We start from the raw sequence: 16,033 nt of genomic DNA on the forward strand, positions 1-16,033 counted from the left end.
TAAGCCACCAGTATGTCTGGATTGTGGGGGGGGGGGGACCAGAGCACCCAGAGGAACCCATGTCAACAGGGGAGAATATATCAACTCCACAAAAACAGCCAAGTCTGAAAGTGAGCAAAGCCCTCATACTACAAAAGAGTAAGCTAACCACTGTGCCACTGAGGTGCCAGGACCTTTTTCCTTTTTTGTAATAGTTAGGAAGGTTTTATTGATAATTTGATATGATTTGATTTATTTGAGTATTGGTTTATTTATTTTAATCAATTCTTCCTGTACCTTATTTCTCAAATAATTTATAATATTTTTAAATCAATTTCTCCTGATCAAAAAAAAATCTAAATATATAAAATATTTGTCTCTACCCCTTTGCATTTCAATTTAGAGAGAAGCCCATTTCAAAGGAAAACATTAAAATCACAAAATGAATTTTAGACTTAAGTATGAAATCTTCTATCTGGTTATGACCAAAACTCACAATTAGATCAAACAGGTTAACCCTCAATTATTGTCTATAAAATATATGTAATTGTTTAAGCATAGAATTATTTGATGTTATGCATAATATTTAAGATGTATCAGCATATTTTCTCAAAATAAACCATGATTTTAATAAAATTGGACAATGGCCTAAACTGCACAGCAACGTCAATTATGCAAACATTAAATTCTTTGCAGGAACAAATAGAGAGCAAACATGACATGACAGGATTTTGACCCCAGTTGTGCAGATTAAAGGTGTCACTTGTGTCATCAGTACCTATCAGGGTGATATAAACATTGTCATTGTTTCCAGCAAAAGCCATGTTGCAAGTGGTCACTGACACTTTGCAAGTAAATGACACCATTGTTTTAAATTTCTTTTTTGATTTACAGATTGTAAAGGTTTTTCCTTTGTGTTCAGCAGAGAAGAGATATTAAGTCTCAGTTGTGGAACTTCACAGTACATGTGGGCCCTTAAATAGAGCTTCAGTTGAATCCTCCCTCTTTATGAGGACACCCATACACACAATTTTAATAACTGGTTTATCACTTACACAAAGATCAGAGTTAATGACGTTATTATTATTATTCTTTTTTCATAATGCTCAGTGGTTCTACATTACCACTGTTAGTAGAACTAAAGATATAACAATATAACATTTTATAACAATATTTTATAACAATGTATAACACATTTTGTAACAATATAAAATGTGATTATTGGGATAAATTAGGCAGATATGTGCTGGATACTATTGAGGACATCACATATGACAGAATATTTTGGAAGTCTCTCCAAAGGCATCTGTATCTCTATTTGTTCCAGAAAAAAAAACATAAACCACCTCATAAACCATCTCTGCTACAATCTGCAGTCTTTCATTGTCACATCACCTATTCCAGCAGCAGACTTGGGGTGAGAAATGGGTTTGGCTCAGACTGACTTGAGTGTTGAACTCTGGACTTTGATGTCCCCAGAGGAACAGAAATGGTCATTAATGGTCGGATTGTGTCATCTTGTTTGAGAAAATACATATGCAAAGTTGGTGTTTCTGACCTTGAGTGTGAGGATGAGACCTAAACCTATCAGAGTTTGTAACCCAAGTTTTCTCAAGGTTCCCTTTACTGAGAAACCTTTCTTTCTAGACGGGGAACCCAAGTGGCCGAATGGGTTGGCTGACTTGGCAGCCTCCGGGGCATGAAAACATAAACACCCCCGACTAAGGAGAGTTGCTTGAGAGGTGCTGCCTCATGACTGGGAGCTAGTTCCTCAGGGGTGGGGAAGGAAGAGGAAGACTCCCCTGATTCCTTGAGAGTTGCTTGAGAGGTGCTGCCTCATGACTGGGAGCTGGTTCCTCAGGGGTGGGGAAGGAAGACTCCCCTGGTTCCTTGAGAGTTGTGTTGAGAGGCGCTGTCTCATGACCAGGCGCTTCCCTCAGGGGACAGAAAGAAGGAGATAGCTCCTTGACTCGCTGGGAGTTGCATGAGAGGCGCTGCCTCACGACTGGGAACGAATCCCTCAAGGGTGAAGAGAAAGAACCCCTGACTGGAGGAATCACTTTGAGAGGTGCTGCCCAAGGGGTTGAGAATGACGAGAAAGATGCTTGAGAAGGAAGTGAAAGAGGTCCCCTGACTCAGTGAGAGTCACTTTGAGGTGCTGCCTTGCAACTGGGCTAGGTCCTCACGGGACCAAGGGGAGGAGAATTAGTAAGTAAGAGTTCCCGAGAATAGATGGCCAGGTTTCCCCTCTGGCTCACGCTTGAGAACCTCTCCGGAAAGGGTTAAGGTGGCACTGCCATCCTGAGGTAGGGGAAGTGAGCTTCACTTCCCCCCCAGAGATGGACCCCAGACCAACCCTTTCTCTCCGAACACCCGTGAGGCCAAACAAAAGTGTGCGCCAATGCATAATTAAAACAAATGAGAAAAGAACAGGGGAGGAAGGTGAAGAAGCTATGTGTGAGACTGACCACACAGTAGAGAGGAAAAAACCCCTTCATGCCAACTCAGGGGAAAACCTCTGGCGCCCCTGGTGGAAGAGACGCCCCCACTCCGGGCACACTAGCAATGGATAAACGAGTAGCTGAAATGTCTGAGGGATTGGAGTGGATACAAAGGTAAACTGCAGAGAAGAACGAGCGACCCAGTGTCTTAATCCAAGATAGCTCGGGCAGCAGAGGTGGTGGCCCCAAACCTGAAGGAATGAGGAGTGTAAAACCGAGGGTTCAGCCCAGCCTTAGAGATTAAAACTGACAGTCCTACAGAAAACATGTCCACAACGAAGGGGATTGGTTTTGGGGCAGCAGACATGAAGGAACATGCCGATTGAAGCTGGGTGGAGATATTCTAGTCAAATAGAGGATTGAGGAAGTCCGGGACTTGCAGTGGAGAAGGAGCCAGATTGGGCATCAGGTTGCAAAATTCAGGTCTCTGTTAATGAGAAAGGGTGTCTGCTGCAGCTTTAGATAGTCTGGGGAGATGTTCAGCTCTGACATGGAAGTTATGGGTAACAGAAATCCAGGTGAGACGGCGAAGGAGGCTTAAAATTAGTGGGGAAGAGGATCTTCCTTCATTGATGATGAAAACAGTGGATTTGTTATCACAATAAAATAGAACTGATTTTCCGATCCACTGGTGTCTCCTGATGTGGGCAGCAGGAACAGTAGGGTAGAGTTCCAGAAGGGCTGAGGTTCGTATACAGGGAGAGAGCTCCAGGATTTGAGAGGGCCAGGAGCTACAAAACCATTGAGCCTCAAATATTCCTCCAAACCGCCAGCAGAGGCATCAGTAAAGAGAGACAGATTGTGTGGAGCAGAGCACCAATCAGTGTAAAACACAGAGGCCGTTCCAGTGGAGGAGTAAGAGACTCCACTTTCTGATATCCTTCCGCGCGTCGGTTGATGTGGGTGTTGAGAGACTTGACAGTTGTAGAAAGAGCAAGAAGCCGAGAAATGAAAGATTTACCTTGAGGTATAATACGAATAGCATAACTGAAATGCCCTAGATAGTTTTTGCAATCTTTTTGTATCAAAGAAAGGGGTTATTTAAGGGTGATCTCCAGTATCAGGATTGGGGATCACTTCATAACAGGGTCACACTATCTTCTCTATCTACATTTTCCAAAGTAGAGATCACATACTATATATCTCTTACAACTTTGCCTGGGCCATTAGAGTTTGAGAAAATAATTTGGTTTTTGGAATCAAACAAGAAATTGATGTGTAATAACTTCCTGCTCTTTTTCAATAGCATCAGTAGAAAAAAGGGATACATTAAGCACACAAATGAGAAAACAGTACATTATTTTATCAGCTTGAATACAAACATTTACTGTATGTTAAACATCCAGTGTTTGTATTCAGATGGGCTCCTCCACAGGCTGTGTCCTGTGTCTTTGCCTTTACCCTCAGCACCTGCAGTAGGTCCCAGCTGCAGGAGTGTAGACGCTGTGCAGTCCTACTGAAGGAGGTTTTTGTATGGGTATGTAGTATTGTGTGATTACATGTGTCTGAGTCCCACTAAATTGTCCAATAGTCTTGGAAAACTAAAAAAATATATAGAATTAAACAAAGAGAACATGTTAAAATATTGCCCTATGATGAACTGGCATCTCCCAAACAAGCTTAACACCTTCTATGCACGCTTCGAAGCTCAAAACCCTGAACCAACCACCTGGACCACTGACTCCCCTACCACCCCACCCCCCACACTATCGAAGCTAGATGTGTGGAAATCACTAAGTAGAGTGAACACACATAAAGCTGCTGGACCTGATGGTATCCCTGGCCTGGTACTCAGAACATGTGCCTGGCAGATAGCTGATGTCTGTACCGACATCTTCAACATGTCCTTGGCCCAGGCCACTGTACCTAGCTGCTTCAAGACAACCACCATCGTGCCAGTACCGAAAAAATCAGCCCCCACATGCCTAAACGACTACCGCCCTATTGCACTCACCCCCATCATAATGAACTGCTTTGAAAAACTACTTATACCGCACATTAAAGCCAGCATTCCAAAAACACTGGATCCTCTCCAGTTTGCCTATCGCACAAACCGCTCCACAGAGGATGCAATCTCTATAGCTTTACACACCACACTAACCCACCTGGATAAAAGGAATACCTATACAAGAATGCTGTTCATTGACTTTAGCTCAGCATTTAACACCATCATACCCATAAAACTTTCTACCAAACTCAGGGCTCTAGGTTTAGATACAACCCTCTGCAGCTGGATCCTAGACTTCCTCACCAGCAGACCCCAGACTGTCAGGATTGGCAACCTCACCTCCAACACACTCACCCTTAACACCGGTGCCCCTCAAGGCTGTGTGCTCAGCCCACTGCTTTACTCCCTGTTCACCCACGACTGTACTGATAAGTTCAGCACAAACACCATCACCAAGTATGCTGACGATACCACGGTCATGGGCCTGATCACTGACAACGATGAGACTGCCTACAGGGAGGAGATAAAACAACTCGCAGACTGGTGCCGAACCAACAACCTATGTCTCAACATCAGCAAAACCAAAGAGCTGATTGTTGACTTCAGAAGACAAGGAAAAGTTCACTCCCCCATCTACATAGAAGGGTCTGCGGTGGAGATGGTGAATAACTTCAAATTCCTAGGCGTTCACATCTCTAAGGACCTTACATGGACACTGAACACCTCCAGTCTCATCAAGAAGGCACAACAGCGGCTGTACTTCCTGAGAAGGCTGAAGAAAATACACCTACACCCACTGATCCTCACCAACTTCTACAGATGTACGGTGGAGAGCATACTGACCAGCTGCATCACAGTCTGGTACGGCAACTGCACCGCATCCGACCGTAAGGCACTACAGCGGGTGGTCAAAACTGCCCAACACATCATCGGCAGTGCCTTACCATCCATCCAGGAAATATACAACACCAGGAGTCTGAAAAAAGCCACCAAAATTATGTCTGACCCCACTCACCCCGGTCATAACTTGTTTGTTCCCCTACCATCTGGCAGAAGGTTCCGGTCACTCCAGTCGCACACAACTAGACTCCAAAATAGCTTCTTCCCCAGAGCTGTCAAGTTGGTGACACCCCCACTCCCTTCCACCTTATTATGATCTCTCCTAACATCCTCCTGTACCCACAACCACTTTACTCCTACACCACCACACACACATGTAAGCCAAAACTGTCCCCTCGATAGCCCAGTAAAATTGTAACAGGCATAATAATATTTAATATTAATTAACCATACTACTTTTAACCACACTATTTTTTTGCACTGTTCCAAGAATTACCTTGCACTGTTTTTGTCCTGTTAAATTTTCTCTGTTTGCGGAATTTTGCAGTTTTCGATTACTTGATTTCATGTGATTTATGTTATGTTATTACATGTTACTATTATTGCTATTGTGTAACTGTCTATTGTCTTATCTTCTGTCCTATTTATATACTGCACCTGAGTGACTAATGAGAAACACTTTTCATTATACTATGCACCTGTGTAAGTTTAATGACAATAAAGTTGAATTGAATTGAATTGAATCCCACCCAGAGTGTACCCTGCCTTACACACGTTGTTTGAAGGGATAGGCTCAAAATTGGTTAAAAGCTATAGATAATGGATGGATCCATGTTAAAATAACCACAATTTGTGCTTTTTCTCATTTTGTTTCTTGAATTATACAAAATGCTTCCTTCCTTTCAGATTAAAAAAAATCAAATCTATGCTGGTGAAATGTAAACAGTAATTCTCTAAACACATTCTTACCCCAGAGGACAGATGAGGAGTGTCCAGATGAAGATGATGATGAAGGTCATTGTTGCTGTGGGTTCTGTTGCCATGAAGGGCAGCTCTCAGTCATGAAGTGTTAAACTCACAGGGCTATAAACACTCCCAGAGCACTGAAGCATGTGGTGCCATGTGTCTTTTAATGCAAATTGTCTTTCCTGATAAAGTAGTGTTATGACAGAGCAAGATGATCAGTTTAGCAGTAACACTCCCATGACAGCAGGACTAGACAGAGAGCAGCTTTAAAAGGTGTAGCTGATGGGACACAACAAGCTAAACCCTTCTTCCACTCAATACAGCTGGAATGGAATTGAGTGTGAAGGGTCTGGTTATACAGTTGGTGCTGTGTGCTCAGAAACAACAGGGTTGAATCCGCACTAAATCAATGTCAAACAGCAAAAGCGATAAAGAGCAACTTTGCCTTGTGACTTGTGACTTGTCCTAAATTAAAATTGTGGCTTCCAGACAGGCAGATAACAGTGAAACCACTTTACAAGGAAGTCCTCAAAGCCAAAACAGTTAATTTAACCAAAAACACGTATTTCCATTCAAATTGATGAAATGCATCTATTTAGCATCTAATAATTTGACAGCAAGTCCAGGTGTTCTTATTACAATCAGCATATAAAATATTCAACATGTGTCATTTTTTAATAAGAGAAAGAAAACGTCCAGGACACAGATCCTCTCTGATCTGGTTGTATCGGGTTGTATAAGGGATGATATGTGTGTTTGCTAATCTGGTGGGTGTTATTCAAGAGCTCAACAAACTCAGTGGGCAATAGGATTATCCATCTCATCCCAGCCAAAGTAGGAGACAGATATTTGCGGAATAGGCCATTCTTATTTTAATCCTCTATCATACATAATAACAAAGGAGCTATGGTTTTTTACTAAAATTCATTCCATTTGGGCCAGAGGCTTTACCGTTCGGGTGTGTTTTATTGCATCATTATTTTTTCCTCAGCAAAACTAGAATTTAGATTGTATCTAGCTGCATCATAGATGGATACGCAGGGAATATCACACATCTAAAGGAAGACTGATATTAATTGTTTTGGAAGTATCTTTATTGACCTCTCGATGCCAAAAGACAGAAATACAGGTTCATAAAGAAACGTGATCTTCATAATAAACTCCTGCACACAATTTGTGCTTCCACAGAATGATCTATTTCTTTACAAAATTATATTTTTAAAGCAAACAAATAGCAGACTGGGATAACAATTAAGGGCTTTTTTAATGGTAAAGTATGAGAGAATATTTTGTTGGCAAAAATTGTTAAAGAGGAACATACTGAGCACAGCATCCTCTTACAACATACATCAACTATTAAGGAATGTGAAGGAGGTGGGGAGGCTTTGTCGTGGTTGTACCAAGCAGAATAAAGTAGAAGTCAAGCAAACCTGAATTTTCAGCACACAGGTGCATGCATTTGCATGAGAATATTTTATTTCAAATCGTTCTTTTCATTGGTGAGTACATAATACAGAAAAGGTAAATCTAAGAAAAAGAGTACCAGCTCCCAAATTAAATGTTAGCAGAAAATCCACAAGCATTCATTTAATATGGACTGAAAACCTTATCATTTCAATTTATAAGTTATTGATGTATACCTACCCAATTTTGGAATTAATTGTGTATAATTTCATGTCTCATTGCATAGCTATATGTGTTCTCCTTCATCTCCCCATACTACTCTACACAGGGGAGAATGAGGAGACATACTCCTCCAACTCTCACATCTTTGAATCATTTGTCTATTAACATGTAAGAGGTAGCACAGTCCATACCAGAGAGACACATTCACAGTCTTCAATGCAAGTCATTTTAAAAACTGGGAGGCCATAGGGATCACTGTGAGAATCCTACCAGACTAAATCCATCCGACACTCATTAGTTCTCAGCTAATTTTACATTGATTGTGAAGGTCCTGTCACAGTCACGAGTGACATGACCCAGGTTCAAACCAACACCACTTAAATCCTAGAGCACAACCTGCATTCAAGTGGGGACTTTCGTAGTTGAGCCAGTCAGGAGCTGTGAAATCTCATTTCAGTCCGTCTCATTTCATTTCAATCTCAAATCTCAGTCCAGAGACTGAGCAATATAGATAAAAAGATAAAATATAGATAAAAATCTAAGACAGGCTTAAGATCATACTTCTAAGCTCAATTTGCATAATTCAACAGTTCTATAAATCAGCATAAAGCATGCAGTAAAGAAATAAAAACATATATATATTGTTCCTCATCTTAAAATTGAAGATTCAACAGTAAAGGCAATGTGTGCAAGATTGTGCCTCCTGATGGTGACGTTCAGATAGCCACACTGTTCCTCACGACAGATGGAAGCATGTAAGTGTATTTCACTTCTGTGCTTTTATTGCGGGACGTTATTTCATCTTCAATCTTCTCCAGGTCAGATCTGAATCTTAAAATCAGATCCTGAGGTCTTTTCTGTGTGAAGAGCTTCTCTGGATAGTCTCCCAGTTTAACCTGTGAAAGTGAGGAGGGGAGCAAGTGTAAGTTATCAAAGTACAATATGTTACCAAGGTAAGGGTGCTTGATTTTCAGGAGGTTAGAATAGACTAGTCTAGATTTGGCAGAAGTTACATTTTATGTGTTCATAAACACACATACAGCATACATTAAATGGTGATCAAAATGTAATGTTAATAATAATAAACTTTATTTTATATAGCGCCTTTAAAGGTGCCTTCTCAAAGCAATTTACAGGATGACAACAACAATAAATAAAAAGAATACACAAGATAAAACACAATTATAATATATAGAGGAGACCGTGGATAGTGGTACTAAGAAAAGCAGAGGGGTGAAGAATGGAACCAGTTAAGTAAAGGCTTTTCTGAAAAAGAGGGTTTTGAGTCTGGATTTAAAAGAGTTTAGAGAAGGTGACTCTCTGATATCCTTGCGGAGAGAGTTCCAGACCTTGGGGGCATAGCAGGAGAAGGCCCTGTCACCCCTAGAGTGAAGAGGGGCTTGGGGGACAGTAAGGAGAGCAGAATTAGAAGAGCAAAGGTTGCGAGGTGGGGAGTAGGGCGATAATAGTTCAGACAGGTACTGAGGTGCCAAGCCATGCAGAGCCTTAGAGGTGAGCATGAGGATTTTAAAGTCCACACGGAATTTGACCGGAAGCCAGTGCAAGGACTCCAGGATAGGAGTAATGTGAACACTTGCACTAGACCTGGTCAGGATTCTGGCTGCTGAATTTTGGACATACTGCAGTTTGTTCAGAGTAGATTTAGATACCCCAGCGAGTAGAGCATTACAGTAGTCAATTTGAGAGAATACAAATGTGTTAATCAGCTTTTCAGCCACAGTTAATGATAGCATAGGGCGGAGTCTAGCGATATTTCGGAGGTGAAAAAAATATGTTTTGACAGTATGCTGCAGATGTGGGTCGAATGTTAAGCCAGAATCAAATATAACCCCAAGGTTTTTCAATTTTGATTGAAGCTCAAGTACAGAACCATCTACAGATAGTATGTTACGTCCCAGTGTGTGGTCTGTGTGCCTTTTTTTTTTATGTTCCACACTGCTGACTCTTGATTGTTCTCCCTCCCCCATGTGAAGTTTTGAGTCATCCAAATTTTTAAGTCAGAGATGCAATTAGAATAGAGACAGCAACATCAGTGTCAGGTTTGGTATGGATGTATATTTGAGTATCGTCAGTGTAGAAATGAAAGCTGAGGCCATGTGATCTTGTAAATGCTGAAGAGCAAGGGGCCCAGTATTGAGCCCTGAGGAACACCAGACTTAACAATGCGAATTTCAGACCTGTACCCATTAAGAGAGACAAAGTGACAGCGATCAGTGAGGTAAGATTTGAACTATTTGAGAGGAGTGTCAGAAACTCCAAACACAGTCTCAAGATGAGGAAGTAAGATGTTATGGTCAACAGTGTCAAAAGCAGCACTGAGATCAAGAAGGATGAGTATAGAAAGAGAACCAGAATCAGAAGCTATTAGAAGATCGTTGGTGACTTTGACCAGGGCAGTTTCTGTGCTGTGAAGTTGACGGAAGCCAGATTGGAAGGGTTCGAGAAGGTTGTTTGTCATGAGGTGGTTATGTAACTGAAGTGGATATGTTTTAGAATTTTTGCAAGAAAGGGTAAGTTGGAGATGGGGTGAAAATTGTTAAGGCTGTCGAGAGCCATGTTAGGCTTTTTTGGCACGGAGGTAATGGCAGCAGTTTTGAGGACCATTGGTACAATGCCAGTGCTCATGGATTCATGTATAATATTGAGGACAATGGGACAGAGAGAAGAGAAACAGGACAGAAATAACGTGGTGGGAATGGGATCTAAAATAGATGTGGTGGGTTTCATGCGTGTAACTAGTTTATTGAGGGATGCTGAGTCAAGAAGACAGAAGCTGGAGAGAAGGGAACCAGAGAAGTTGGATGAGGAGGGAGGAGGTATGGAAATGATATGCGTAGTGGAGAGAATGTGATGCCGGATGGTGTCAATCTTAGAACTAAAGAAATCTAAGAATGTGTTGCAAAGTTGTGATGAGGCAGGTAATGTGGTGGGGCAGTTTGGCTTGAGCAGTCTGATGGTGGAGAAAAGATGTCTGGGGTTGTTTTGGTGATTTTCAATGATGTGAGAGAAGTAGGTGGATCTAGCAGACTCTATAGTAACCTTATATTCATATAAGTAATCTCTCCAAGCCTGATAATGTACATTTAGGCCAGGAAGACGCCACCTATGCTCAAGTTTGCAAGAGGCTGCCTTCATGAATCGCAGATGGTCATTGTACCAGGGGGCAGGGCGAGAGAAGGAGATGGTTCGAATATGTTAAGTGCATATTTTAAAAAAAAATCTAAATAAAAAGTTGCATTTGGGCAAAACATGCTAATTTAGCTCATTTATAGCTCAAATAATCATAAAATATTTTGTAAGGTTTGAAAACAAATTAAATGAGACAATTAAATGTTAATTTTAAATTCAATTCATGATATTCCATGTCTATGTATTCTTTGCTCATTCAAGACATTAATTCCCCTTTGATTTTATTTTCAATGTTCTGAACGTATACACTGTAAATACTCTCATTATAACTTTTAAATATCTAGATTTGCTTCAAAGGAGGAATGTAGATATTGCCACAATACCTACAGTACGTTTCGCAGAGACAGGTAGATCATGAATGTGTTAATAAGTGTAACAACTACAGTATGTTGCCACTTCATCTTTGGCAGCAAACAAACCAATTGGGGCTCCAGTTGTATCGCAAAGTAATTTTTGAAAGATGATGTTAGCAAATTTAAAAACTAATTTTTCAGCTTGAACAAATGCAATTGATGTTGCTATTCAGATATTATGCAGGATGCACTAATGAATGCTGTCATGAATCATACAGTATGTCATAGACAGAGAGAAAAAGAGAAATTTCCAGTATCTGGTGTCTATAGCTTTGAGAAACTGTATGTCTGACTGTATGTCTAGATGTTTTACATACATACAGTATATGGCTTTTGATACACCATTCAAACATCACATTTACTGTTGTTCAGACATACTCATACTCCAAAAGTCCCCATATGCTTGCCATGCTTTTGTCTGTGTTGCTCAAAGGGAAGATACTTTTGGCTCCGCATCAGTAAAATCCCATTTCGTGCCTCTTGGTACTGTATGTCCTTCTCTAGTGTTTTAATGAAAAACTGACTAGAAAAAGAAGATTGCCATTTCAAGTCAAATACCTCATTTATTCTAATGTATGTGCCTTATAGCTGCATAAATTTCCCGAAAATGACTGAGCTGGAAATAGAGTTAGCTTTTCTAGAGTGTGCACACAATTAACTGCTTCACCAGGGCGCCGAATATAAGCATATTTCTGAAATACCCTAAACCACAGAGCTGCATGGTGATGAAAAATACAAATTAAATAAATAATGATATATACTATATAAATTGAATTAATAAACAAATCCTATAATCTTATGGATTTAAGCTTTATAAACACAGCAAAAATGCATATTCCAGTCAACTTTGAAATGTGTAAACAGAGCATGTTACTGTGCAGGAGGGTGAAACTCACTTTTTCAAGGTAAGTGTGGCTGAGCATCCTAGTGATGGCCAGAGTGGTCAAGGTGCTCCTGCTATCGGCTATGCTGCGGATGATCTCAGAAAAGGGGAGGTCCTGCTTCATGGAGGGTGGAGGTCGGGCCATTGTGAAGGGGACATTAGGCATCCAGGAACAATAGTCAAACTTTGAGAGAAAACAACTGCACGATTATTGCAAAGTGTCCTTACATGTGTCTGGTGTGTGTGAGTGTGTACACCTCTGCACTTGTGTGTGTATGCCCTGTGATGGACTGTCCCCGCCTTGTGCCAGTTGCTTGCTGTGATAGGCTCCAGCTCCTCTGCCACCCTGAATTGGAAGAAGCATTCGACAATTTCCAAGTAGTCAAGCTCAGTAAGATCTGAGAACAAAAACTGTATGACATCAAAAATTCATGAGCATCCATGAATACAAGTGAGAACATGAACATGAACCAGTTTACACAAGTACATATAGATCAGGTGTGTGTAAAAGGAATCAACCATGCACGAGTCAGAACCTATCGGCTATAGATAGATAATACTTTATTAATCCCGTAGGGAAATTGATGATGCAGTAGAATGTAAGGAACTTACAATAAATACAGATGACCTCTGCATTTTTATTCTGTTTTCCCGTCACAAATCTTTTGAAGAATGTACATGAATCAAACTGGAGGTGGCACAAAAACAGACATTCTTCAAAGCACACTGAGCCAAACTGAACAGCCAACCTGTTGTCTCAGTACAGAGGTGAGTGGTACTGGTGGACCAGCATGTGGTGCTCTTCTCTCTGAACCTGAATGTCCTAGGTAATGCCTTAATATAGTGACAGTCTCTTTGCTGTACATGACTGTGCCTGTATTGGAGCAAGAGCTGAGGCTTTGATAAAGCCTCTTCCTTCTCTTCAGGAAATAGGACACACTTACATTGATTGACTGATTGGACTCCTGTGGAATTCCATTCCACAGGCAGAAAAGGGATCATTTGATTGGTCCTGTGCTAAATTGGAACATTCCTCAGGAGCAGCAGCAGCCATTATAAGAGCAATCAGTTGCAGAGAGCTGTGTCTAAGTTCCTGTAGTTCAGGGAGGGAAAGTGTGTTTAGTTGTATCCTGAATTGCACAGTGTTTGGAGTCTTTAACTCCTGTGCTTTAACATCAACAGCAGCTGGATCCACCAGTCACTTAACCAGCTGATGCAAGATGATACAAGATGGAAAACAAAGGCTTTTCATGTCAGCCCACATCTGGAAATCGAGAGCAGGTTCTCTGGCATGCAAACCGGCAGCAGCAGCAGTAAGGAGACAACTGATTGAGAGTAAGAAGAGGGCATTTGTAAGTGTTAAAAAACATAAGCTTTGAGGGGGCTGCTAAGCAACTTGCTACACAGTTATTGTTCAGTATTGGACTGAAGTCTCGTGAGGGGCTCAAAATGGAGCCTAGGCTTTTGTTTAGCTTGGTGTTTTACATTTCTCTTTTCACTATACATAAAGTATAGTTCTTCTGTCCTATGGTGACTTTTTACCTTGATGACCCCTTTTAGCAGAGTACAGTATGTAACAGGCCTGACCTTAGTTGGCATAATCCAGGGTTAAGATAACCAGGTAGGATTTAACCAGAAGAAAAAAGGATGTTAAAAAAAAGTTACTTTCTGGTTAGTCAAGCCGATCTCACCTGTCCACTGTTGACTGCACTGTGTTGCACTGAGCAGGTGAATATAACCATGGTGAGAAACTTTTTCAGCTTCTGAACAGTGGGGAAGCTTTCTGGAATACCTGAAAGAAATATTATATTCTGTATTACCACATTGACTTTGCTTTAATATAACACAAGTACACTACTACTAACAGTGCTGATATGTCTGTGGAAATATCAAGTGTTTTGTGGTTACAACCTCTTTATAACACAGGGAGATGTGCTCTGCCTTGTCCACCTGTCCAAGGCAAGTGCCTCTAACACAACAGACACTGTTTTTCTCGACTGATTTTTCTGGCCTGTATGTTGGCATCAGAGATTCATATAATGCAGTCACATAACGGATTGATAAACCATCTAATTGCAGTACCTTAGTCATCTTCGTGATTTAATTACCATGACTTGCAGTAACGAGTATGTAGATTAACAGATATATGTAGCTTCTGACACATTTGATAGCATTCCAAATAATGCTGCAATCCTGGTTTCTCACTTTTTCTCTCCTCTTCTATGTGATAAGGATTATATGAAAAAGGCATGAATTTTCAGATTCAGACAGTTTCTTTCCTCAGGCTGTCAGATTACTGAACTCTACCCCTACAACTGACTCAGTTTTTTATTTTCTCAAAGTGCTCCCCTGGGGATGAAGAAAGCATTTTGAATTGAAAGTGCACAATTGTTGTGGGTCATATATTCTGACTGGAGAAATCTGGGTGGTTGTGAATGAAATGCATTGTATTTTATCTGGGTGGATGTGTGCAGCAAGGTTTTTAAAAAATAATCTGTTCTATTTCAAAAAGAGCATTTATTGTGCATCTTCAGTGTGCATGTATTAATTCCTCAGTTTTATTGTAGGATTTGTGGACTGATATTACTTGCTGTGGTGACTATACAATGCTTGTCAAATTAACTAAATTTGGAAATAAGCCTTTGGAGAGCAGTAGAATTGTGTGCATAACTAGAAATATCGCTGATAATTCCTGCTTCTAAAAATTGTGATGCTCTGTGTCAATATATTTACAGACTCCAGATGATTATAATATCTGTCATTTGCTATTTCACTGGTAATGTACAATAGAAAAACTGAAATGTGCAAATTATAGTGATCTTTACATTTCCAGGTGCCATCAACTGCAAATACAAGGTCAGACAATTGAACTAATTCTTGTTTTGATTTTGTTTTTGTGCAAATTGGCGGTCTGAGGTCAATATGCTTTTTTCCAGTGGCTGAGCTGTAGGGATCACAAATTTCCTCTAGGGGACAATAAAGCCTGAATTGAATCACTGTGGTTTATTCCATGTTGGAGCAGGACTGGGGACTATGCCTGGGTCCCCGAGGCCACCAGGGGGCTCCCTCAACATTTGACAGCATCTTGTTTTAATTGGTACATTCAGATATTAATCAAAAAGCTGTATAATTCATATGAACAATTAAACAAAATAGTAAAACTGGGGTTTGGAGCTTTTAATAGTGTATACAGTGTATCCAAGTATGATCTGTAGGGCCCCCATCTCTGATGCTTCTGTCAAACTGGAAATTATATCTCCCCAGTGTTCCAAGTTTTCAAGTTACATTTTAGCCTTTAGTTTTGTGTTTTTATGATTTTTAATGTGGTTCTATTGTCATGCAATTTTTCAACGGCAAGTTGCAGGGTATGCAATTTGCTATAAGTAACATCCGTCTGTGTCCAGTACAACAGATTGTCATACTCTATCACTCTATCACATTTTCATTTCATGTTTTACTTTAATTGCATCAGTCTGTTAATTTTTACCAAACTACTAAACCAATTTTTCCCATTGAAAATAAGACACAGTTCCTATTACCTAAAGATAAGTTACTGTAGGAAACTGAGCCATGGACGATAAAAATTGAAGTCGGTGAGGTTTGGAGTTAAATTAGGAGCAACAGGGGACAGGAATAACTCCAGCCCCTAATTAGCGTATAGGCACAAAGTCTTCTAAATTATACTGTAAAATATAAAGCCATGCATACAATATCCTGTTCAAAGTTT

At 40.5% G+C, this 16,033-nt stretch overlaps 1 pseudogene; it reads right to left on the reverse strand.

Annotated features, from left to right (window-relative positions):
- Window positions 1-8,576: 8,576 nt before the first annotated feature.
- Window positions 8,577-16,033, reverse strand: part of LOC102697010 (polyunsaturated fatty acid lipoxygenase ALOX8-like) — a 34,015-nt pseudogene continuing 26,558 nt past the window's right edge.

This window comes from Lepisosteus oculatus, chromosome 16 (genome assembly GCF_040954835.1).
Source record: "Lepisosteus oculatus isolate fLepOcu1 chromosome 16, fLepOcu1.hap2, whole genome shotgun sequence".
In the NCBI taxonomy this organism is placed as follows: domain Eukaryota; kingdom Metazoa; phylum Chordata; class Actinopteri; order Semionotiformes; family Lepisosteidae; genus Lepisosteus; species Lepisosteus oculatus.